We start from the raw sequence: 25,794 nt of genomic DNA on the forward strand, positions 1-25,794 counted from the left end.
CCTGTCCTGGGGACACTCGCCCCGGCCTCAGCCCGGCTCCTCGCGGGGCCCCTCCCCCTCGGAGGCCTTTTGTTTCTTTATTTCTTTTTCCCCGTCTTCCTACCTGGATAGAAGCGCGGACTCTTCTCACTGTAGCGTTCCAGCTGGTCTCTCTTTACATCTCAGGCCGAATTCGTAGATTTTCAGGATGATTTGAAGGTTATCTAGGTAATTTGGTGGGGACAGGTGATTTGGGGACCCTGCTCTTCCGCCATCGTGCCCCTCCTTACTTTTTTAATTTTAATTTTTATTGAGCTATAACTGACATACAGCATTATGTTAATTTCAGATGTACAACATAATTATTTGATATTTGTTTATATTGTGAAATGATCACCACAAAAAGCCCAGTTAACATCTGTCATCATAGTGATGCCATTTTTTTCTTATAATGAGAACTTCTAAGATCTATTTTCTTAACAAATTCCAAATTTGCAATGGAGAATTATTAACTATAGTTGCAATACTATACATTATATCCCCATGATTTTTTTGTAATCAGTGGAGGTTTGCCCCATTTCACCCATCTCTCAACCGATGCCTCTGGCAATTGCCAACCTGTTCTCTGCATCTGTGAGCCTTTTTAAAAAATGATATTTGTTTTTCTCTGTCTGACTTATTATTTCACTTAGCATAATCCGACCATGTTGTAAATGGCACTATTTCCTTCTTTTTCGTGGCTGAATAATATTCCAGTGTATATATATATATGTATGTGTTTGTGTATACCAAATTATTTTTTATCCATTCATCTGTCATTAAATACTTAAGTTGTTTCCATATCTTGGCTACTGTTAATAATGCTGCAATGAAATGGGGAAGAAGATATCATTTTGAGTCAGCATTTCCATTTTTTTAGGATAAATACCCAGAAGTGGAATCAATATATAATATAATAGTTCTATTTTGAGTTTTTGAGAAAACTTCATACTATTTTTCATGGTGGTTATACTAATTTATATTTCCATCAGCAATGCACAAAGATTTCCTTTCCTCCACATCTCACCAACACTTGTTACTTCTTGTATTTGTTACTATCCACTCTAACCATGTCATCATGATTTTGATTAGAATTTCCCCGATGATTAGGGTTGTTGAACACCTTCTCATGTACTGATGGCCATCTGCATGTCTTCTTTGGAAAAATATCTATTCCGCTCCTCTGCCCATTTTTGAAAAAGATTTATTTACTTATTTTGAAAGAGAGACAGAGCACAGTGATTGAGGGAAAGAATCTCAAGCAGACTCTCACTAAGCACCAAGCCTGTCGCAGGACTCAATTTCAAGACCCTGAGATTACAACCTGAGCCAAAATCAAGAGTCAGTTGCTTAATCAATTGAGTGACCCAGGCACCCCTCCTTTGCCTATTTTTAAAATCAAATTGTTTATTTGTTTGCTATTGGGTTGTATAGATTGTTTTAGATATTAACTCCTTATCAGAGATATGATTTGCCTTTTTCTTCATTTAGTGTGTTGCCTTTTCATTTTGTTGATGGTTTCCTTTGCTGTGCAGAAATTTTTTAGTCTGATATAGTCCCACTTATTTTTGCTTTTGTTTCCTTTGCTTTTGGTGTCAACCTTCAACTTAAGTTAGAAACCCGAATATGTTTCTCTATATTTTTTTGTGAATTGGTACTTGCATCTAGAGGCTTGATCAGATTTAGGCTAGATTATTATGGCAATATTACTGCATTGGTGCTGCCATGTTCTTCCTTCAGAGAGCATCCAATGATTTGGTTGTTTTTCTGTGTGATGTTAGCAGGTGTTTATGCTCAGTGTCTGCATCTGTTATTTTCATCCAAGTTTTAAAAAATGATATTCTAATTCTATCATTCCTTCTTTATTAGCTAGATATCTTCTGCTCAAAGAAAACTATATGATTATCCACTGGCATAGTTTGTATAGACAGGTAAGATAAATGATGGATTCTTTTCCTTTATTTGCCAGATTTCAAAATAATAAGTTGGTTTGTTAGCAATCTCCTACAGTGACTAAGTGCTTTTATTTTAAAAATATATCATGAACTCATGAATTCAAATATATTTAAAATATTTATTTTATAATTCATTACTGAACTATTAAACAAATGAAGGTTTGTCAGATAAATTATGATATATAGCCATGATAGATTGGTAGTATACAGTCACTAAAAATAACAATCTAAGTATAGATTATATATAAGTATAATCTAAGTACATTTTTTAATAAAATGTAAATGTAATTATATGGATAAAATGTATTCTGGACTGACATACAACAAAATATTAAAAGTAACTTTCTATAGTGGCATGATAATGACAGATTTTTTTTTCCTTAAAGATTTATGTATTTATCTGAGAGAGACTATGTGTGTGTACATGCACACACAGGAAGAGGGGCAGAGAGAGAGAAAATTTTCAAGTGGACTCTCCGCTGAGATCAGATCCCAATTTGGTCCTGGATCCCAGGACCCATGATATCATGACCTGAGCTGAAACCAAGAGTGGGACCCTCATCCTACGGAGCCATTCAGTCTCCTCTTTCCCTTTCTTTCATTCAGATTTTATTTATTTATTCATGAGAGACAAAGAGTGAGAGACAGAGACATAGACGAGAAGCAGGCTCCAATGCAGGGAGCCCTATGTGGGACTCAATCCCCTGGAGTCAGGATCACGCCCTGGGCGGAAGGCAGTTGCTTAAATCGCTGAGCCACTCAGGTGTCCCGCCCCTTTCCCTTTTATTCTTAACTGAATTTCCAGATTTCCCCTCAATAAAGAAATTATTTACATATCAAAAAGAGACTATACCTGACCTGGTTTTATTTCAGCTGAGTTAAAAAAAAAAAAAAAATTAAAGTAACAACATTTTTCAACAGCTCCATCTGCTGGTCGTTGAGTAAAGTTAATTTTCAAATATTACCGTATTTATATTTACTATAGTCTGTAGAAGATATAGAATGGGATGCTTCTTACATATCTTAGAAGAGTGAGTATTAGAAGTCAAATTAATTTACTTGCAACAAAAAGTGATACAAACTTGGGTAGCTATAGAGTGGGCTCTTACCCAGACAAAAAGGTAGACTTGTTTGCCTAGAACAGAAACTTGACATTGAAAAATTGGTTTGTTTTTTGGGCTATCTTATACTGGAATGCTAAATGATAATTGAGTAAAATAAAAACATTGATTAGAGATTGAATATGTATTTATATGAAATATATCATATTGTATTATTTCATTCGCCTTTGCCCAAATATTCAGAGCTGCAGTCTAAACTCTCCTATGTCATTCTCAGTACTTTTCAAATGAAATTGCTCTTGGTTCCATATCTCTTTACTATCTCCTGAAATTGAATTGATGATAAATGTTTTCCTAACACAAATCTCTCTTTAGATGGTAGTGAGAGATATGATGTTTTGTATCAAACATCTCTCAATTATCTCTTTGAAACTCTTAAAAAATAAGATTTATCATTATGCTATGTAAAATCAGCTAGTCATGAAAAGATGAATACTATATGACTTCACTTGTATGAGGTAGCTAGAGTAGTCCAATTCATAGGAACAGAAAATAGAATGGGGCAAAGAGGAAAAGGGGAGTTGTTATTTAATGGGTGTACACAGTCCTAGTTCTGAAAAATGAAAAATTTCTGGAAATCTGTTTCACAACAATGTAAATAATACTTAACTCTACTGAACAGTGCACTTTAAAATAGGTAAGAGGTAAATTTTATGGTATTCTGTTTACCATAATAAAAAGGTTTATTTTGTATATAATATTACTGTTACACATTATATAATACATAATATATACATATATAATAAATTCAAAAGAACATATTGAAGCAGCCATGTACTACACTTATTCCGTTTTTTTATATTCTTATAAGTCAATCGGTATATCCATAAATTCATAGCATTTGCTGTGACTTACATTTTAAAAAGATATTTAAACATGTTTTTGAAATGGAGTGAATCGCATTGAATTACTTTGTAAATTAATTGGAAGATGATGAGATTCACTAAAAATTTCCCCCTATCTATGTATCCTTGGACAAGTCATTTAGCTATTTGGGTCTCAGCTTCTTTATGTAAAATGAATTGAAAGACGTGATCATTTCTATGCTTTATGAACTCTAAAATTCTCAAAAAATTTTCATGACATTTTCTGACACCCTTCCCTAACCAGCTCTAAAGCAATTATATCTGTAAGCAAACTGGTATATCTGTAAGCAAAATGTTAAAAAGGCATCATCAAGTAATTAAAGGTCTATTAGGTGCCTTTTATACAAGAAATTACACCTAGTTTAAGCTTATAAAAATAGAGGTCTCCTCTCTACAATGGGTGGAAGTGACATAAGCTTATAAAGAACACACTTGTTAAATATACATACGTATGTAGAATTCATATAGTATCCACACTTTGTTTGGGGAAATGATGGAGATCCTGGACAAGATTAGGGAATGTTTTATCTTAAAAAGTGAGGGGAAAATTTTCTAAGTTGTAAACAGCATAGACAGTAGACTATGGAGAGGAAAAGAAAATTAACAGGAACGATAAACCTACAGGCAAAAAAAACCATAGGGCCAAGCAGCATGGGGGTGGAAAGTGGGACAAAAGTAAAAGTATAATAAATAATAGATAATAAACAATAATAAAAGTGACTAAGTAAAGGAATCTGGTTGAAGTAAGGGTAGGCCCCCATATAGCTTCAGACTTCTCAACACTACCAGGAGCTGCCCTGGATGCCAGACAATTAATTAAAATCAAAATATAAATAAGAGGTGTGTGAGAGAGTCCTCGTTTTTATTCCATTTGGTTATCTGGCCAGATTATTCTATTACTCATTATGTCTAACAGTATGTAAAGAAGTTTATTTTGAACAAAAATATGTTTAAAGAAGCTCATGTGTTACTAGAAGTATGCTTCTGATATTAACCTCTTACAGTGAATATGGTTAGTTCTAGTGGCTAATAATATTTCTTTTTTTTTTTTAAGATTTTATTTATTTATTCATGAGAGACACAGAGAGAGGGGCAGAGACACAGGTAGAGGGAGAAGCAGGCTCCATGCAGGAAGTCCGATGCGGGACTTGATCCCAGAACTCCGGGATCACACCCTGAGCCAAAGGCAGACACTCAACCACTGAACCACCTAGGCGTCCCGCTAATAATATTTCTTAAATCTCATTTGCTTTCTTACAGAACTAAACCAATGATAGACTTGATATAAACATGAAATTTAGAGTAAGTCATTATTCTATATTAAAAACATGAACATAAAATAGCCATGAACATATATACTATATATGTGTAATACCAGGTAACTATATATATGTTTGTATATACCATAAATATACATGCACTTCAACAGATATTAACATAATTTATAACAAGCTTCAATAGTTGCAATGAACTATAGTGAAACAATGTTTGCTCTGTATTACAAGTTGTTAAAAGTAGCATTTTTGATTCCAGGGTCTATTGGCTGTGCTGTCAACAAAGGAAGCTACTTGCCACATGTGCTTACAAAGCACTTGAAATATCACTAGCAGGAACAGAGATGTTTTCTTTCTTTCTTTCTTTCTTTCTTTCTTTCTTTCTTTCTTTCTTTCTTCTTTCTTTTTTTCTTTCTATTTATTTATTCATTCATTCATTCAAGACACAGAGAGAGGTAGAGACACAGGCAGAGGGAGGAGAAGCAGGCTCCATACTGGAGCCCAATACGGGACCTGATCCCAGAACTCCAGGATTTATGTCCTGAGCCCAAGGCAGACACTCAACCACTGAGCCACCAGGTGCCCCCGGAGATGTGCTTTAAATGTAAAATTCACAATGTGAACAAAAGAATGTAAGATATCCCGTAAAATATTTTTGTATTGACTGCATGTAGAAATGACAGTATGTTGGATATGTTACATAAAATATTATTAAAATTAATACCACTGGTTTCTTTTTACTTTTTAAAATTGGAAGGTTTTGAATTGCATACATGGTCACATTGTATTTCAGTTGGACAGCATGGATTTAGAGTGTAAATAAATGCAATTTCCTCCCATTAATCAAGTGCAGGCCCGTGGATTGCACACACTGTGGAGTGCTGACTATGGGTAAGAGTGAATGGTCTTTGCTTAGGCTGTTCTGCCTTATACATTCAGAAATAGTCAGCAGCTCAGACCTCAATCACAATGGTGACCTACGCTATTCAACTCCCAGGAAACCAAGATGACTCTACCAAGTGTGTTTATTTACCCAAATGATATTTGATAACACACACATACACACATTTCTCCAAAGATCCCAGAGAGTTTTTCCAGAAAAAAAGAATTTTAGCATGATTCCTGTATAGGAGATCAGGAGCACCATTACTTATTAGGTAGCTAAAAGATGGTCTAGAATTCTTTAAGGAACAAAATGTACTTAACAACCTCTAAGACAATTGATCTCCAAGACAATGTTCAAAAGAAAACATTTTCTTCAAGAAGAAAGAAAGAAGAGAGCTGCCTTAGCTTATGTTTGCTAGCTCTAGTGTTACGAGGTAGGCAAAGGTCACCTTCCCCTAAATTTCCTTTGTGGCATCCTTAATCTTCTAGTTCTTCTTCCTGCTTGGAAATCCCAGCATCTTTCTCAGCTCTGTCTCTTTTACCTATCTCTCTCCATAGAAAAGAAAATAATCTGTTAATGTAAGGTGGCAGAAGGGTGGGCTCAGAGGTTTGCAGAAATTTCCCAGGTGATTTTGGGGTTCTTCCACTCCACTTCAGTTGAGAACCACTGCCCTGAGACCAGATCAATGTGGCATTCTTTCAGGAATATTTGTATTTTAAAAAGGGTCACAGAAGGGGCACCTGGCTGGCTTAGTTTGTAGAGCATACCACACTCATAATCTCAGGGTCTTCAGTTCACGCCCCACATTGGGGATACAGCTTACGTTTAAAAAAAAAATAAGCAAAGAAAAATTTAAAAAATGAATGGGCAAAAATAGAACAAAGTTTAAGGGGTGTCTGGCTGGCTTAGTTGGTAGAACATGTGACTCTCAATCTCAGGGTTGTGAGTTTGAGCCCCACACTGGGGGGTAGAATTTACTTAAAACAAATAAAGAGGGTCACAGAATGGGCACGATGCTTAATACAGGGAATTAATCATGAAGGGAGGAATTCTAGGCACCAGAAGCTGAGTTTTGGATGAGGGGAGAGGAGAAGAGCCCCTATGCTATCTTTCCATGATGGCCACATCATGAACAAGAGTCTGACCTCAGAGATTTGGAGATTACTTCATTTGCCTGATTGACTAATGCCTAAATATCACAAAGTTGATTTCGACCTGGCTTAGTCTCTGCTAATTGATAACTACTAGGCTAGCAGGTTACCTTTTTCAAGTAATATAACCAGGTTTCAACATGTTTTCTGGAGATCCAATGCCTTAACTCAAAGAATTAGTCTAGTGGAATTTCAGCACTGTTGTACAAGGCAGGCGGGGGTCATGTTTTCAGCTTGACTGGACTTTGCGATGTATTTCAAATTACACAGAATAAATAACAGCCTATATCTAAGTAGGGCCCAGTCTCCTCATTGTCTAATTAGCTAACACGCTTGATTATGTATGATAAATATTTTATTGCTTTTGGAATGAAATGATATATGTGAAAGTAAAACAATATTCTGATCAGACATGGCCTTTCAGAAATTGTTCTTTTTTCTTTTGACATACCCACACAGTTTCTCATAGTTCAGCATACTTCCAGTGCATTTTGAAAGTGATTCTGACTTACATTATTTTTGCAATTCACATATTTCAATAAATATAATTGCCAACACTAAGTACTATGTTTCTAGAGGAGAGTACATTCATATAGCATTCTATTTTCTTTTTTTAAACATTTACATTTTTTTTCTTTAAGAATTTATTTATTTATTCATAGACAAAGAGAGAGAGAGAGGCAGAGACACAGGCAGAGAGAGAAGCAGGCTCCATGCAGGGAGCCTGATGTGGGACTCGATCCAAGGTCTCCAGGATCACACCCCAGGCTGCAGGCGGCGCCAAACCGCTGCGCCACCGGGGCTGCCCAGCATTCTATTTTCTTTTTAACCTGGAAATTATTTTCTATCAAATCGCATTCATTGAAATTCTAGATTCTCAAGAGACAATTTTTCAGCACACATCTGCTGGCATACTTCCTGCCACATCCTGCAAGGTTTAAGTGTCCCCCAGATAGGGTAGGGTAGATAGTCAAGACTATATGATTTCTGGCTTCAGGTGTAGAGTAACACCTGAAGATTTCAGAAACCATCATCTAGTGTAGCGTTGTGAGGTTGGTCTAGAGGTGTAGCAGAGTGTAGTAGAGGAGTATTCAAAACACACTAAGGGCAATGTAGGTGTTTTTAGGGTTGTTCACATTAACCATGTGTATTCGTGCTGTCTTCCAACTTCCTAATTCCCTTAACTTCAGCTTTATAACCTACCAAAAGAAAACAAAAGGTCCAGATAACCCAAATACGAGTAATGTGATAGGCAGAATAATAGTCCCCAAAGACGTTCCTGTCACATTCCTTGGAACCTGTGAATATGTTTACATGGCAGAGGGGAATTAAGGTTGCAGATCAAATTGAGGCTGCTGATCATATGACCTTAAATGAGGTGGGTTTTCCTGGATTACTCAGGTGGGCCCAATATAATCACCAGGGGTCTTAAAAGTGAATAAGGAGGCAGAAGGCAGTCAGAGAAAGAGATGTAGCAATGGAAACAAGATCAGAGGGATGCTGCTGTTCTGACTGTATAGATGAAGGAAGTGGGACAAGAGCTAAGGAATGTGATCAACCTCTAGTAGACGGAGAGGCAAGAAAATGGATTCTTCCCTAGACTCTCCAGAGAGGGACACAGCTACGCCAACACCTTGATGCCAGTCCTCAGAACTACAGAACTGTAAGGCACTTTGTGATAATCTATTACAGCAGTAGTGGAAAACTAGTACAGCTGGTGACTGGATTTGTGGTTCTTTATAATCAAAGATAATTCTCCTAATCAAGTCTGTGTAAAATCAGCATTTTTTTTTTTTACATCATTCCCACATAATTCCTCTTTCTTGGAAGTAGGCAGCAGTCACAGCTAATTTTTGAATGGTTTATGTTCTTAACCATCTTAAATTATGCCACATCCAATTACTTTTCCCTTGATGAATTGCAGCTTTTTGTTTTAATACCAGTTTTAGATTCCAGGTTTTCTAAATAGTGGTGCTTTAAGTGAAGGTTTACATTACAAATTTCTGTAGATCTATTTGCTGTTGTATAAAACACGGTTTCTTTTGTTAGAATCTAAGCCTCTTTGAGGTGTTTTCCTGTGTGTCCTAATAGCAATTGTCAAACCAACTCTTAATACACTCCCCCAAAGCTGCAGGAGGGGTGAAGGGGGTTAGAAACCTAACTCCCGGGATCCCTGGGTGGCGCAGCGGTTTGGCGCCTGCCTTTGGCCCAGGGCGCGATCCTGGAGACCCCGGATCGAATCCCACGTCGGGCTCCCGGTGCATGGAGCCTGCTTCTCCCTCTGCCTGTGTCTCTGCCTCTCTCTCTATCTCTCTCTCTGTGACTATCATAAATAAATAAAAATTAAAAAAAAAAAAAAGAAACCTATCTCCCTCCTGCAGGGCGTCTGGTGGTGCTCAGAGGATTCCTCCCTCCAGTAAGGACAACTGTGATAACAAACGAGAGGAATGCTTTGTTCCAGGTTGAATCCCTGTGCTCCTCTTCCCACCTGCCGCTTAACCAGCTCCTCAAAATGGGAAAGCTGTGGATTAAGTAGAGACGTAATACGGCGCAGAAAAAGCCTATTCTGCGCTATTTTGAGACGACTGGGTAAGAGTCACCAAATAAAGAGCAAAGTAGTTAGTTAATTCTGATTTCATTTGCATGGCACGGCATCAGTATTCAACTTCGGTGTCTTAAAAAATACCGAAGTTTCATCCCCAAAGTTGGGGATATGTCACAATTTACACGGTTTTCCGCGAAAAGCAGAGGCAGAGAAGCACTGACAGCTGCGCGCCCCGCGGCCCCCGCGGCCCCCGCGGCCTCCGCGGCCTCAGCGGCGGCGCCCGGGCGGCTGCGCGTGCGCGCGCGGGGGCGGGGCGGAGCCGGGCGCGCGCGGGGGCGGGGCCGGCCGGGAGCCCAGCGGGCCGGCGGGCGCGCGCCCGGGGCCGTCTGGTCGGCAGGGGGCGCTGCGCCCCCACGCCGCGCACCGCCTGCCCCTGGGTGCTGTCCGCGGCGGTTCGATTGGAGCAGCCGCCGAAGAGCGCTTGGCGCCATTTTGAAGCGGAGAGGAGGAGGAACGGCCGGGCTGGCTGCGGAAGGGGAGGGGGGGAGGAGGCGATTGGATGCGGCGGCGGCGGCGGCGGAGCCCGGAGAGCAGCGGAGTGAGAGGAGTCGCGAGTCGGGAGCCCGGAGGTAGGAAACCATTCAGTTAACGGAAAGAAAAGGTCTCTCTCCTCTGCCCGCCGCGCTCCATTTTTCGGCGCCCGCCGCCGCGGCGGTGTCTGTGGCGGGGCTCAAGCGCCGCCCGTCTGCCAGCCGAGACTCGCCTCCCGGCATCGGAGGCTGCGGCGGCTGCTGCCTGGCGGCGGCCCGGGCCGGGGACAGCGGGGCGCGGGCGGGGGGCGGGGGCCGCGCTGGGGGTGGGGGTGGGGGTGGGGAGGGCCCGCGGCCGGCGCGCTCCGTCCACGCCGCGGGCTCCGTCACAGCCTCGGGAAATTAAACTTGCCGCCCTGGCCCCGGTCGGGGCGCCCGCGGCGGCGGCGGCGGCGGCGGCGGCGGGGCGCGGGCGGTGACCTTGCGCGCGGGCGGGAGGGCGGGCGGGGGTCCGCGCCCCGCAGCCCGGCCGCCGCCGCCGCCGCCGCCGCCGCCGCCGCCGCCGCCCCTGCCCCTCCCCTCCCCCCTCCCCCCGCGTCCCGGCCGGCCGGCGGCTGTTTCCCGGGCGGCAGGCGGGCGGCGCGGCGCTCCTGTTGAATCCTCCCGCTGGCGGGTTTTCCCCCTTCCGGGCGAGGGGTGGGGAGCGCGGGTCGGGGCTGAGCCCGCGGCGGCGTGGGGCCTCGGGCGCCCCCGCCGCCCCGCGGGTCCCCGCGCGCCCCGCCCCGCCCCGCCGCGCCGCGCCGCGCCGCCCGCCCGCCCGCCCGGCCTCTGCTCCGCGCCAGCGGACCCGCTGCCGGAGTGTGACATTTTTACACTGTTACTCGCCTGTCGCCGGAGATAAAGCGCGCTCACCGCGCTCTCGGAGCTGGTGCTGGGGGAACCTGAGGACCTGGCGGAGCAGCAGCTCGGCCCTGGCTGCGGGGACTCCTCCCGGGCGGCTCCTGGGCTCCGGCTCTGCTCCAGGAAGCCTCGGAGTCGGAATGACAATGGAAGAGGCGTGCAGCTGTGAATAGGGGACATATTTGCACTCTGTGTTCTTCCTGACGCTTGAAAAGTTTTTGGTCAGAAGGAAGATCTTGTATGTTGTCTGGTGCATGCGTTGAGGCTGCGCCGGGCAGAGGCACAGTTATTTGAAGGAATGAATCTGAGCCCTGAAATGCGGCGCCTCGCCCTGGGACTTGCCAGGTTGCTGCCTGCCTTCCCGGGGACGGTGGGAACTCGGGGAAGGGCTCGAAAGGGCAGTTCCCGACTCTCTGAACACACGTTTTAAGAATCCTGACCAACCCAATAAAAGGGAGCCCTTTATTTTGCTTTGAAGAATGTACTGTGAACGCTCTTTGCACACTTTGATTATGAAACGATGGACGGGCAGTGCTGTCCTGAACGACCCTACCCTTCTTAAATAGTTTCCTAGACTTTGGGATACAGCCTTTATTTCGAAGGCAGGTCAGCGGTCTTGAGTGAGTTGGGAGTCTTTCTTTCCACAGTCTTCCTGGTAAACTTTAAAAACTCAAGTGTGCCAGGACACGAGGTGAGCTGTAAATAAAGGACAATTATTTAAAACTTGAATGGATAGACATAATCATTGTTCCCAACTAACACATGTACATAAAGTTCCAAGTTAGAGCATTTTAAAAATATTAACTCACGAGGTGCTTAAGTAAGAATAGTTAAAATTACGGAAGTGTGGTATTAAGCAAAATAAAGGCTAGAAAGGACACTTCTTATCTATGCACCACATTTGTCAGATGCTAGCACTTTTAGGGACAGTAAGAGGAGCATTCCTGTAGTGTATGCAGGTCGGGTTGTGGAACAATTAATCTTGTATCACCTGGTGACAGCAGAAAACCTAATTAAAATTTATAGTGGTGAATATGTAGGTGAAAGTTTCAACGTGGGACGTCTTATGTTAAGATAGATTTATTCTCAAAAACTTAACTGTAAACGCATATTCAGTAACTTTCTTTGGAAACAGATTTACAAATTTACATATAGAAAAGATGCACTTTAGACATTCTTTGATTACTGCAGTGGCTGAAGTAGTGAATTTTTGTTGTTTAGAAAATGGCCATTTTTGCTGGTGGGTGTTACTTTAAGGTGTGAATATTTTAAACGACAGGGTACTGTTTGGATTGGCTTTTTTTTTTTTTTTTTTAAGGACTTTTGCACCCTTTCTTATTTTCTCATTTTTTTGAGATTCTTGTATTAGCTTTGTTTTCACAGCAGCTTTTGTATTTTTAATGTTGCGTTTATTCCTGTCTAGGTACGTCTGTTTTTCCCCTCACCTTTCCCAGGAATTACAGGAGAAAATGTGATGATAGTGATTCTTGTCATGAGATGTCATGAAATGTTGCTTATTTGACAGGTAGTCTGAGTTGGCTGTTGAATGAAAGTTGCTTTAATTTTTTAATTTAAAAATTGTTCTGCAGTTTTAACAGACCATAAGAGTAACATTTTGAGGACATGGCTTTATCAATAATTTGTTAAGCCTAAAATAATGTGATACCCTTGCCAGACAAGACTTGCCCTGATGAAGAATGAAATGGTAAAATACACCTAGAAATTTGTGGGTGGGCGGGGTGGGGGAAGGGGATATTTTGGGAATTTCTGTGTTTTTCTGCTTCTCCCTCTTGAATTAGGATTATCCTTTGGCTTCCTCATTGCTACTTTTTTTTTTTTGATCGTGTGTGCCGACAACAGAACTCAACAGTGATTTGGCTTGGATGACAAGTACTGTGTATAATTTAAGTTAGAAAAGAATACATTTGTGTTTCCTTTGTCAGTGTTAGCTATTAGGAAACTTAAAGCTGGTCATCAACTCACCATGTGCATGAGAAATTAGGTTCAGATTGTTATTTAATTGATTTATCCAAAGTCACAGTCCTATTTATGTGGTGGAATTGGGGTAACTCTTAGTTTCTTGTGGAAGCTTAGAATCTCTTCTTTGTGGTCTGTATTGTTTAATTCAGTACTTAAGTAATATTTAAAATTACTGCCAGGTAGTATATTATTCTTCATTACCTTCTCCTCTCTTTAAATTCATTCAGTCAATAAATAAAGTTTCAAGGTTAACCATCTGTTTCAGAGTTGGTTTTAATAATTTTATTCAGAATTCAATCTACTTAAGTTGTTTTTTTTTTTTTTTTAACGATAGTCAGAGAGAGAGGCAGAGACACAGGCAGAGGGAGAAGCAGGCTCCATGCACTGGGAGCCTGACGTGGGATTCGATCCTGGGTTTCCAGGATCGCGCCCTGGGCCAAAGGCAGGCGCTAAACCGCTGCGCCACCCAGGGATCCCTCAATCTGCTTAAGTTGTCTTAGAAGATAACCTTTTGTGTGTCTTTCTCTTGTGGAGTTGCTTGATCTCCCATTGAGCAATGTTACTTGACATGGCATTTATTTATTTTCCCGAAACTTGTAAACCAGAGTAATTTTGAGGTTAGTATTGGACTTTGTTATGTATGTATGTGTGATGAGTGTGTACTTTTTTTTTAGACTTTTAAACTCAGTTTGCTATACAAACCATTTGTCACTTCCAATTCAAATAGATATTTACAGAAAATTGTGTTTAGTTTGAGTATTCCTCAAAAACTAATTCCAAAAATTAGTATTCCCCAAATACTTAGAATGTATTTACTTTTTAAGTGTATTTAAGAAGCTGCCAAATGGTTTGCAGTTCTGACTCCTCCTTATGTGGAAGTCAGTTCTGCCTCACATTATAATGTTATGAACGTGATTATAACCATTTCCCCCATTATGTGGAAAAGATTTTTAATCCTTTCTCAGTAATTCAAAAATAGGGTAAGTTTGCTGCTTTGAGACTGTAATTGTTTTTAGTTGATGGGGGGGGTGGTGATCATGCACAGTGAGAGAATTCTGAAGACTGAACTCAGGTGAGCAAAATTTAAAGTAAATCTTAAGCCATTAATATCCATAATAGTTATTGTGTTCTAATAATTAGACATGAATAAGCAGTAATTAGAAGTACTTGGTTTAGTTGTAAAACTTATAAGTGGCTAAGGAGAGTGGAGGAAGACTGATTAAAGCAGGAAGCATCTTTAAAGGGCCATAACCTGGAAGTACTCTTCTAACCTCCCTCCCCCGTTGACAAAGAATGCTCTAACCTGATTCAGGTGAAATGAACAAATATTAAGTTTCCATATACATAGAGTACCAGAGATGATCTTGTAAAAGGACTGAGATCTTGCCCTATAGAAGTTTAGAGTAGTGATTGGCCATCTGCATCAAGGTGGTGAGAGCTGAGAAAACCAGATGGTAAGATCCTTGCCGTCTTGTTAAGTAATTCTGCAAGGGGCAAGCCTTCCTCCTCTTCAGTAACAATTGAGATTGCTCTTTTTTTATGTGGGAGAGTGAAATTAGCCAAGACTACATATACAACTGTTAGAAGAAGGGGAGGATATTATAACCATAAGCATTACCTCTCTCTAGGAGAGGAGGGTTAGGGGCCCGATAGGAAATGAGAGTTTATGGTTTTCGGGGCAGTGTAGGAAATCTTTTTCTCTTTTTTTTTTTTTTTCCAGCTAAGAGGTGTTTTAGAGTGAAGAGATTTTTTAAAGAAAAACCTCAAATATATGTCCAAAATATATTTCCAAAATATATTCTCTAGTAGCTGAAATTCCTGTCAGGCAAGTTTAATTTTAGCCAACTTTTAGATACTGAGATGAAGGAGGGGGGAATGTGTGGACAGTTGATGGTAAGAATAGTGGTTAAGGTTGTGGGAATGAGAGGACTTTAAGTAATTGTATGTTTTAAGTTAGAAGTTAATGCATGTATATGATAAAAACATTCTGATGGTACAGAAAATTAAAAGCTATTTTTCCTTTTCCACCAAAAGGCAATCCACTGTTAACAGTTTGCAGAAAGTTTACTTTTCAAAAAATTTATACGAACAGTATTGTACTGTTTATCTTTTCTAAAACTGCAGTTTACATTTTGCCTAGTTATTGTCAGAGGTGTTTTCATATTGGCACATTTAGAGTAACATAATTAAAAATGATTAGAGGGGATCCCTGGGTGGCTCAGCAGTTTAGCGCCAGCCTTCAGCGCAGGGCGTGATCCTGGAGACCCGGGATTGAGTCCCGCATCGGGCTCCCTGCACGGAGCCTGCTTCTCCCTCTGCCTGTGTCTCTGCCTCTGTCTCTCTCTCTCTCTCTCTTTCTCTTTCATGAATAAATAAATAAATAATTAAAAATGATTAGAATATTTTGTTCATCTTTTATAAGATTTTGTTGGAAGGTGCGCTTGTACACGCACAAACGGGGCTGGAAGGATCAGAGGGAGAGGAAGGAGAAGGAGGCTCCCTGCTTAGCAGGGACATGGGGCTCCATCCCAGCACATGGGGCTCCATCCCAGGACCCTGGGATCATGACTTGAGCTGAAGGCAGACACTTAATAGAGCCACCCAGGTGCCCCTAGAATATTTTGTTATATAGATATTTAATATTTTTTTCTGACTTCTTTTGAGCGATAATTAGGTTGTAATAGTTCACACTCACCTGTGGTATATGAGTATGCATGTTACATGTTCACCAACATTGGACTTTATTGTATGCTTTTTGCCAATTTGATGTGAAATTTTTATCTTGTTTTGGGTTTGCATTTCTGTGATTACAAGTGAGGGTAAACTTTTTTTCCTCGATATGCTTACTGGGCAAAGGTTACTTGTGGAACATACTTTAGATTAAGTAGCTTAATTTGCTTGCCCCCCCCCCCCCGCCCCCCCCAATCTAAAATGACCTGAGAGAGGTGCAGCTTTTAAAGAGGGATGATATCTTAGAGCCTGTGGCACCTTGAGGGGTGCATTGCTTTGACCAGAGAGACTACAGTGCTAGACTTTTAACTACCAAGTGCAACACTGGGGAATTGAAAGCCCTTAACTTGGTGTTAGCAAGATACATAAAGGCAGAAAGGGAGATTTGAGAGTCATTTATTTAGACAAATAAATTTTGTATAGGGTCGTCTCTGTCTTCTGTATGTTTCTCTTGTCTCCCTATTCCCCCCTTCGCCCCTCAACTGTCATTTCATTTTTATTTATACTGTCATTTGGTTTGCTCCTCTTCCCTGGCAGGGATGGTAGCCTTGACCTTGTTATTTCGATAGTTCCTCCAGAGATGAGGGACGCTTAGTTTTAATTATAAGGGAAACTGAATTTGCCTCAAACAAATTAAAGGGAGCACTTCTCATTTCTAACATCCTCTACATCTATTATCTGATGTTTAGTAGTACCTCTCCATAGTTCATATTTCTACTGTAGTGTCAGAGACTGAACTGTATAGAAATCTGGGGATTTTGACATGACTACATAGGTTACCTATTTAATCTCTACATATTACCCTCATCCTCAGCTTCATATTTTTGTTTTGTTTTTAACTGAAGTGAAATTTTTTCTTGTAGTCTTGGGAGGGGATTGTTTTAAAGGGCTCTTGTCTGTCCCCTTCCTCTGGCTCCTTCCCTATGTAGAGGTGATGTTGATTAACTTGATTGTGGCTATTTCTTCACAATGCATATGTATAGTATCAAAATATCAGGTTGTATACCTTAAATATATACAACTTTTGTAGGTCAGAGTGTCTCAATAAAACTGTTTTTAAAAAAAAGTTCTTGTCTGTCTCCAGTTATCATTTCACTAGTTAACATCAGATAGCTGTCCCTTTTGCATCATTACCTTCAGTCTTGACCAGTGGTTCTCAAATGTAGGGTTTAGGACACTGTCTCTCTCCCCAGTGCCGCTCACCAGAACATTGAGCAACATCTGGAGACATTTTGGCTATCATAACTGAGGGGAGAGGGGGCAGTGGTGCTACTGGCATCTAGTGGGGAGAGGTCAGGAATGATGCTAAGCATCCTACTGTGTAGGGCAGCCCTCCACAATAGTTGTTGTGCCAATATGTCAAAATAGTGCCAAGGTTGAGAAGCCCGGTCTATGTAAAACCGGTCCAGGAAGCCTGTAATTCACCGCAGCTCAGCCAAATTAGTCCTGCCCACCAACTTTGATAGAAGCCATCAAGCTATTTCATGTGTTTCATGTCTTTTGCTCAGAATGGCAAGCTTTGAAATATAAGTCTTGAGTACCTTTTTGTTTTCTTGATCTCTTTGGTAGCTTTCTTTTCAGCTTTTGACTTTCCTTTTCCTGTACCTTTATGATGTAATCTAACTGGGTAAAGTCTTTGCAGTTCTAGTTGGAGTTTGGAAGATCTCTAGCATTTTTTTATTTCAGCAGCAGTAGGAGCATATGTAGGCATTAGAGGTAATGCTTGATGAATGAAGCCCTTTCTAAGGAAGGCAGAAGAGCTTGGTTAAAAATACAGACTTAGAGTGAAGACTGCTTAGGTTTTTATTCTTTCTCCATCACTAGCTAGCTATGTCACCATGGGCAAATTACCTGATTTTATTAAGTCTTTGTTTCTTATTCTGTAAGATGAGGATAATAGCACATACCTTACATTTAAACAGCTTAATTCAGCTATAATTCACATGCACTACAATTCATTCATTGAAGGTGTACAACAATTATTTCTTCTCTAGTACATTTACAGGTTTATGCAACCATCATCACACTGATTTTAGAACACTTTTATTTGCCATGAAAGAGATAGCTGTCACTCCCTATTACTACTTGTCTCCTTGTTTTTTTTTTTTTTTTTTTTTTTTTTTTTTGCGGGGGGGATAAGCCAGACCAAATGTTTACCTGGATGCTTAAGTTGTTAAGTACGCAACAAAACACTATTTTAAGTTGGTTCAGGGATACTGTATTTGTGGCAAAAAAGCCCATTCACATCACTTTAGAAAAGGCAAAGATGGTTAATTGTTAAATGGATATTTGCATACTATACTGTGCAAGAAATTTGTGCTCAGAAATAGGTGAAATAATTTGTCAATTATGAGATGTATATTCAGGTAGGAAGAAGAAGACTGATAGTATAAAAACCAGCTATAATTACAAAATAATTTAAAATGGCAGAATACAGAGTTTTCAGAAAGGTGTAAACAAAATGTCTGAAATTGGTAATTTGATAAAAGAAAATCGATTAATCCTGTTAGGCTGAGAGTAAGGGAAGCATGAAAAACTTCTTGAAAGGGGGATTATTTTGGCCAAGTCTTAGATGTTAAAACATGAGACTTTTGACTCCTATGAAGAGCACTTTAAGAATGCTGTACTTTTTGGCATATTGGTGGTAGTATCATTATTTTTTTGCTGCTTCATGCTGCTGCCAAATAATTGCCTCTGGTAGTTAACACCTATGGTCTTTTTTGAATTTTCTAATCTGTTGTGAATTTGGGAAATTAAACGTATTAAATAAGATTTTAGTGAGAACTTTGTGAGAAAAGAATATGTTTATGTGGCCTTATTCTGTCTCTTTGAATTCATTTCACTTTTAGTTTATTTTCTGGTTTGAGTTTATAGGACAAATAATTTGTAGATAAGTTAGACTGATATAAATGTTTTCTTCTTCAAGGCTTCTACTAACTATATCCCTGACCCCCTCTTAAATTTCCTGCGATCTTTTTTTAGTGTAGTACTGTATAGGACACAATATCTCCAGTAAAATGTGTTAAAAACTGAGCAACCCTCCTCTACCCTTTAACATCCTATCTTGGTTAATAACACAGATCTCTCTCTCTCTCTTTCTCTCTCTCTGTTTTTCAATAAATTGTAAGGGATGACTAGATTTGTTATCAAGTCAGAGATGAGAGACGACTTGATCCCTCCTTCTTTACTTTTCCTGTCAAATGAGTTATCAAATCCTGTTGATTCTGATACTGCATTTTCAAAGTATTTTTCTTGAATACTGTATATGTACATTAGTACTTCAAAAGTGAAGCAGCAAAAAGAGGAAAAAAGATACGCAATCAGAAATTTCTCATCCTTCTCATCTCTTCCCATCTGTGGAGTTCTCAAATTCTTACAATAGTTTACTAATGTACTGATTTCTTCTATATCCTTTTGGGGATTTAAAAAATACAGCCATTACAAATATGTTTATCTTTAATAGCTTATGCTTTTTTAGTCGTAAGAAGCCTTTGCCTCTCCAAAAGTCATGAAAATAACTTCCTGTGTTTTCTGTTAGAAGTTTCATAGTCTTAACTTTTACATATAGGGCTATGATCCATCTTGAATCATTACGTATGATGAAATAGGGGGTTGAGGTTCATTTTTAAAAATACATTTATCAGGCAGCCCTGGTGGCTCAGCAGTTTAGCTCCGCCTTCAGCCCAGGGCCTGATCCTGGAGTCCCAGGATCAAGTCCCACATCAGGCTCCCTCCCTGCATGGAGCCTGCTTCTCCCTCTGCCTGTGTCTCTGCCTTTCTCTCTCTCTCTCTCTCTGTGTGTGTGTCTCATGAATAAATAAATAAAATATTTAAAAAAATACATTTATCCAATTCCAAATCATTGCTTGAAAAAACCCTTTCCTGCAGTGAATGGCTTTTGTGGTTTTGTTCAGAGTCCTCTGAACTTACTTGTATAGATCTATAACTGGACTCAGTTCTGTTTTATTTATCTGTTTCTTTTATGCCAGTTTCATATTGTCTCTATTACCATAAGATTTGGAGTCAAATAGTGTGAATCTTCCAATATTGTTTGCCCAACCTAGTTTCTTTGTGTTTCCATATAAATTTTAAAATCAGCCTGTTTCTGTTAAAAAAAAAGCCTTTTGGGATGTTGATTGGGATTTTGTTGCTCTAGAGATACATATAGTGGAAAAATGACCTAGAGTAATATTTCTAACATGGTTCCCCTTTATCCCTGTCTCCTGATATTTTTACCCTTTTCATAGCTACCCTTCCACATTTTACTAGGGTTGATATGTGTGACCAATAGAATATGGTAAAAATGATGGTATATCACTTCTAAAATTAGGTTTAGAAAGATACAGTGGCTTGTTACTGGTCTCTTTTTTTCTCTTTCATCGCTCATTGTAGAAGAAACCAGAAATCATATTGTGGAGAGATTCACTGTCAAGACTGTGAAAAGTCTGAGATTTTACCCAACTTGAAAGCTAACAAGTTAGCTTACTTCAGTTTCATGGATGTTAATAGAAGTGGACATGGGGCCCTTGGGTCAGAGTCGAAAGACTGTTCACTGTCACTAATGTGGTATGTAGTAGTAGCTAGGGTATCAGTGTTTTTGCACCAGTTCCTTTTTTTTTTTTTTTTAAAGATTTTATTTATTTATTCATGAGAGACAGAGAGGGAGAGAAGCAAAGACACAGGCAGAAGGAGAAGCAGGCTCCATGCAGGGAGCCCGATGTGGGATTCGATCCCGGGACTCCAGGGTCATACCCTGGGCCGAAGGCAGGCGCTAAACCGCTGAGCCACCCAGGGATCCCTTTGCACCAATTCCTTGAGCTCTATTTCCTACCTGGTAACATGAAGAGGGCCAGTTGACACCCACTTACGCAGCAGATTGTATTTCAGGAGAGGAACCCTGAACACAGGAAACCTGGATACTTTTTAATGTGTGGTAAGCATACCTGCTTTTTGTGGATGGGCTTTGTCTTCTAAGTCTGTTCTCTTTATAGATATCTCCAAAAGATAGTATAGAACAAAGGGCACTCGATTCTCAGTTGCAAGATTTGCAGAAACCCAAGACTCCCATGGGGTATTGTCTCCTAACATCTCCATGACAGAGAACTGAGGCCTTGTGCGAGTAGCCTTGAGTGTGAGCTTAGAAGATCCTCTAGTCTTCAGTTGACTGTGTACCTAGCTATTTGACTGCAGCCTCATGAGAGACCCTCAAACCAAACCCACCAGCTAAGCTGCTCCTGGATTCCTGACCTTGAGAGACTGAGATAATAAATGTTGTTTTCAGCTGCTAAGTTTTGGGGTAGTTTTTTACACAGCAATTACTAATACAGTTATATAACTTTTCTCTTATTTAGGTCATCTTTTACATATACTGTAAAGATATGTATTTATATACATACATATATCTGTATATATTGAAGATCTTTATAACAACCTTCTGAAATGGATTTTTATGTATTAATATATTAACATATCAATTATAATGTGGTAATGTTATGTTAGTGTGCCTATATGCGTACATTAAATAATATTTTAGTGTTCTTTATAGAGATTTTGCATGTTAAATTTACTCCTAAAGACTGAATGCTATTATAAATGAAAATTTTGTAAATGTCCTTTTCAGCTTTTTCCTTTATATAGAAATGTAATAGTTACCTCAAATTTGTTTAATTTAAATTCATTTAGTTCTAATAGTCTTCTTGTATATTTTTTAAGGATTTTCTTTAGAAAGACAGCCATATCATTTGTGAATAAGGCAGTTTTATTCCCTCCTTTGCTCATCTTACAAGCTTTTTCTTTGTCTTATCTTATTGCACTGTCTCACATCTTCAGTCTATTGTTAAAGAGCAAGAGAGAATGGACATCCTTGTCTTGTTCTTGATCTTAAGGGAAAAACATTGTCTTGTATCATAAAATATGTCAGCAGTAGGTTTTTTGTAGGTTAAAAAAAGTCAGATGGACAATATTTCCTTTTTTATTGAGATTTTTGTTTTTAAATTACGAAAGGGTATTGAATTTTGTCAAATGTTCGCTTTTGTTGTATTTATTGAGATTGGATTTTATTTTTTTATTGTGTCATTCTAGTGAAACATTCTTACTGAATTTTTTTTTTTTTTTTTAAGTGAAACCAATCTGGCAACCCTGGGATAACCTTGTTTGATCATGATGAATTATAGTCCATTTATCTGTTTCTGGATTTGTGTTTTGTTTTTTAGGGATTTTAGTGTCTATGTTTATGAGAAATGTGGTTTGTAATGCTTTTTGGAAGCATGGATGTGCCAGCTTTTAAAATTCTTGGAGGATTTCCTCTACTGTATTCAGAAATAGTTTTTATAAGATTGATACGTCTTTAATGTTAACTAAGCATGGAAGGGTTTTTTGGTGTGTGTGTAGAGGGAAGTTTTTGATAATATTTTGATTCTTTAGTTAATATACGGTTATACAGATTTTCTATTTTATGTTTTTCAGTTTAAGTCACCAAATCTCTTGGCATAAAGTTTATAATTTTCCATTGTGATCGTTCTGATCCTTGTAATGCCCATAGGATCTGTAGTGATCATCTTTTATTCCTAATGTTGGTAGTTTTTATTTTACTTCGTTTCTTGGTCATTCTTGCTAGGTCTTAGCAATTTTCTTTTCTTTTTTTCATTCAGTTTTTGGCTTCAGTGGTTTATATTGATTGGCTTCTGGTTTTATCTTGATAATTCCTTTACTCTTTTTTCTGTCAGCTTAATTTTTTTTCTAGCTTCTTAATGTGGGAATTCAGAAATTTAAATTTAAAATTTTCTTTTTAAATACAAGCACTTAAAGCTATAATTTCTTCTTTTTTTTATAATTTCTTCTTTAAGCATTGCTTAACTACGTATCATATGTTTATGTATTAGATTTTAGTTATCAGTTAAAAATTTCTAATTTCCTTGACTCATGGATTATTTAGGAGTGTGTTGCTCAATTTCCAGATATTTTGAGTTTTCATAAATAGCTTATAGTTGATTGCTAATATAATTCTGTTGTGGCCAGAGAACATACTCTTAAGATTTCTGTCCTGAAATTTGAGACTTAATTTATGGTGCAGCATATGGTCTCATTACAATTGAGTCAAATTGGATAATAGTGTTCATCTATATTAGGATCAGAAAATCATTTTCTGTTGGGCTTTATAGGAAGTATTTTAGGTTTTGAGAATTATAGCCTTTCTGGTAGTTATTCCCTCATTCCCTCATTATTCCCTCATTCCCTCATTATTCCCTCATTATAATGCAAAAGCGGCATGGCAATATGTAAATGAAAGGGCATGGCAATATTCTAATAAAACTTTATTTATAAAGGCAGGCAGAAGGCTATGGATCTGCTCTCATCTATATGTCTACAGATTATTTTTTATCCATTTTAACTGTTGAGAGAGGGGTACTAAAACTTCCAACTATAACTAGCTTTGTTCATTTCTTCTTGTAATTTATTCAGCTTTTGCTTCATATATTTTCTTAATGCAGTTTTTGCCTCACGCTCTCTGATATTTGGTACATTCTTATTTAGTATTGGTGTGTCTTCTGGATGAGTTGGTATTCTTAACTTTTGATAATTTTCCTTTACTGAAGTTATTTTTTGATATTGTAACCACGCCACTTTTATGTTTACTACTTACATTCATGATGTATAATTTTTTATTATACTTTTAATCTGATTTGTGTTTTTGTTTTGAAAGTGCATGTTTTATATACAGCATGTATTTAATGGGTTTTCTTTTCTTTTCTTCTTCTTTTTTTTTTTTTTTTTAAAAGACTTCATTCATTTACTCAGACACAGAGAGAGAGAGAGAAGCAGAGACACGGGAGAGGGAGGAGCAGGTTCCATGCAAGGAGCCCAATGTGGGACTTACTTGATCCTGGGAGTCTAGGATCATGCCCTGGGCAGAAGGCAGGGGCTAAACTGCTGAGCCACTCAGGGATCCCTTCTTTTCCTTTTTTAAAAGTTTTTCTTTATTGTTGTAATTTACACACAATGTTACATTAGTTTCAAATGTACAACATAGTTGTCTGGCAAGTCTACTTATGCTATACTCACTATGAGTATAGTTACCTGTCACCATATAACACTGTTACAGTACCAAAAATTACATTTTCTATGCTGTGCCTTTTATCTCTGTAATTTATTTGATCCATAACTGGAAGCCTGTATCTTCCAGTCTCCTTTACCCTTTTTGCCATATTCCCTCACCTGCCACCCCTTTGGCAACCATCAGTTCTCTGTATTTATGGATCTGTTACTGCTTTTTGTTTACTTGTTTGTTTACTTTGTGTTTTAGGTGCCACATATAAGTGAAACCGTTTGGCATTTGTCTTTCTCTGACTTATTTTACTTGGCGCCCATTTTTTTTTTTTCCATGTTTTAACAAATGGGAAGATCTCATTCTTTCATTTTTTAAACTTAACAATAGCTTTGAGTGGAGAGTTTTTGGTAATGTTATGTTTGATATTTATATAGTTGGATTTAAGTCTGTAATTTGCCATGTGTGTTATATTTTATCTGTTTTTCTTTTGTTCTTTACTGCTACTTTTTATGTTATTTATTTATTTTTTTTTTTGAAGATTTTGTTTGTGAGAGAGAGGAAGAGAGCCTGTGGGTGCATGTAGGCGGAGGAAGGGATAAAGGGAGAGGGGCAAGCAGACTTCCCAGTGAGTGGGGAGCCTGACACAGGGCGATGCCAGGACTCTGGGATCATGACCAAGCCACAGTCAGATGCTTAACTGACTGAGTCACCCAGGTGCCGCAAGTTAAATGTTTTTTAGTAGTCTATTTTAAATAGTCTATTGGGTTTTAAAGCTAAACTGCATTGTAGTTTTTTAGTAGTTGCAGTAGGGATTACAGCATTCACAATTACCTTTTACGTCTTATTTAGTATTAATATTATGCTATTTCATGTAGAATGAAAGAACCATATAAAGTGTAATTACATTTAACCTTTGTGCCATTGGTGTGTTATTTTTTTGCTTTAGCACAATGCTATTTTTGTTTTAGTCAGCCACCTTTAAAGAAATTTAGAGAAATGTAAGTTTTTTCTGTGTATCTATATTATTTCAGATTTTCCTTTTTTTTTATGTGTGCAGATCTGAGTTTCAAATCTGTTATTCTCTTCAGTTTGAAGAACTTTAACACTGCGTAATGCATAGGTTTAGCTTTCTTTTTTTTATTTTAGGTTTAGCTTTCATTTAGTTGGATGTCTTAGCTTCAAGAATATTTTTGCTTGGTATAGACTCTGTGTTTATAGTCTTTTTTAATCACTTTAAAGATGTATATTGTTTTTTTGGTTTCCAGTGTGTCTTTGATTTTCAGTAATTTGGTTTATATTTTTTCTTTTCCTTTTTTTTTTGTATTCTTAGAATATGCTGAGCTTTATTTGATTTGTCAGTTGATATTTTTCACCAGACATAAGGCATTTTAACCATTATTTAAAAATGTTTTCTATCTCATTCTCTCTTCTTGAGATTCTCATTCCTCTGTTTAATATTGTACTACAGATTTTTGAATCTGTTAACTTTTTAAAAATCTTTTTCTCTCAGTTCTTTAGATTGAATAATTTTTACTGATCTGTCTTCAAGGTCACTAACCCTTTTTACGTTGTTTCTAATATGTTTTGAAGCCTACCTGCCCCCCCGTTATTTATTTATTTATACATATATTTATTTATTAGCTCTATTGAGTTATAATTGACAAATAACATTGTGTAAGCTTAAGGTGTTGTGTAGTGTGCCATTTTGGTATTTGTATATATTGTGAAATGGTCACAATAAGGTTAGTTAACACATCTATCACCTCACATAGCTAACACTGTGTGTGTTGT

At 38.6% G+C, this 25,794-nt stretch overlaps 1 protein-coding gene across 6 annotated transcripts in view; it reads left to right on the forward strand.

Moving 5' to 3' along the window:
• Positions 1 to 10,362: 10,362 nt before the first annotated feature.
• The window catches only part of PDS5B (PDS5 cohesin associated factor B), a 180,215-nt gene continuing 164,783 nt past the window's right edge, over positions 10,363 to 25,794 (forward strand). For all 6 annotated transcript variants that reach the window (XM_055317387.1, XM_055317388.1, XM_055317391.1 and 3 more), the window contains exon 1: positions 10,363 to 10,445. The gene's annotated coding sequence lies outside the window, so the exon portion shown is untranslated. The remainder of the gene's footprint in view (positions 10,446 to 25,794) is intronic.

The sequence above is a fragment of the Nyctereutes procyonoides genome, unplaced genomic scaffold (genome assembly GCF_905146905.1).
Source record: "Nyctereutes procyonoides isolate TBG_1078 unplaced genomic scaffold, NYPRO_anot_genome, whole genome shotgun sequence".
NCBI classification, from domain to species: domain Eukaryota; kingdom Metazoa; phylum Chordata; class Mammalia; order Carnivora; family Canidae; genus Nyctereutes; species Nyctereutes procyonoides.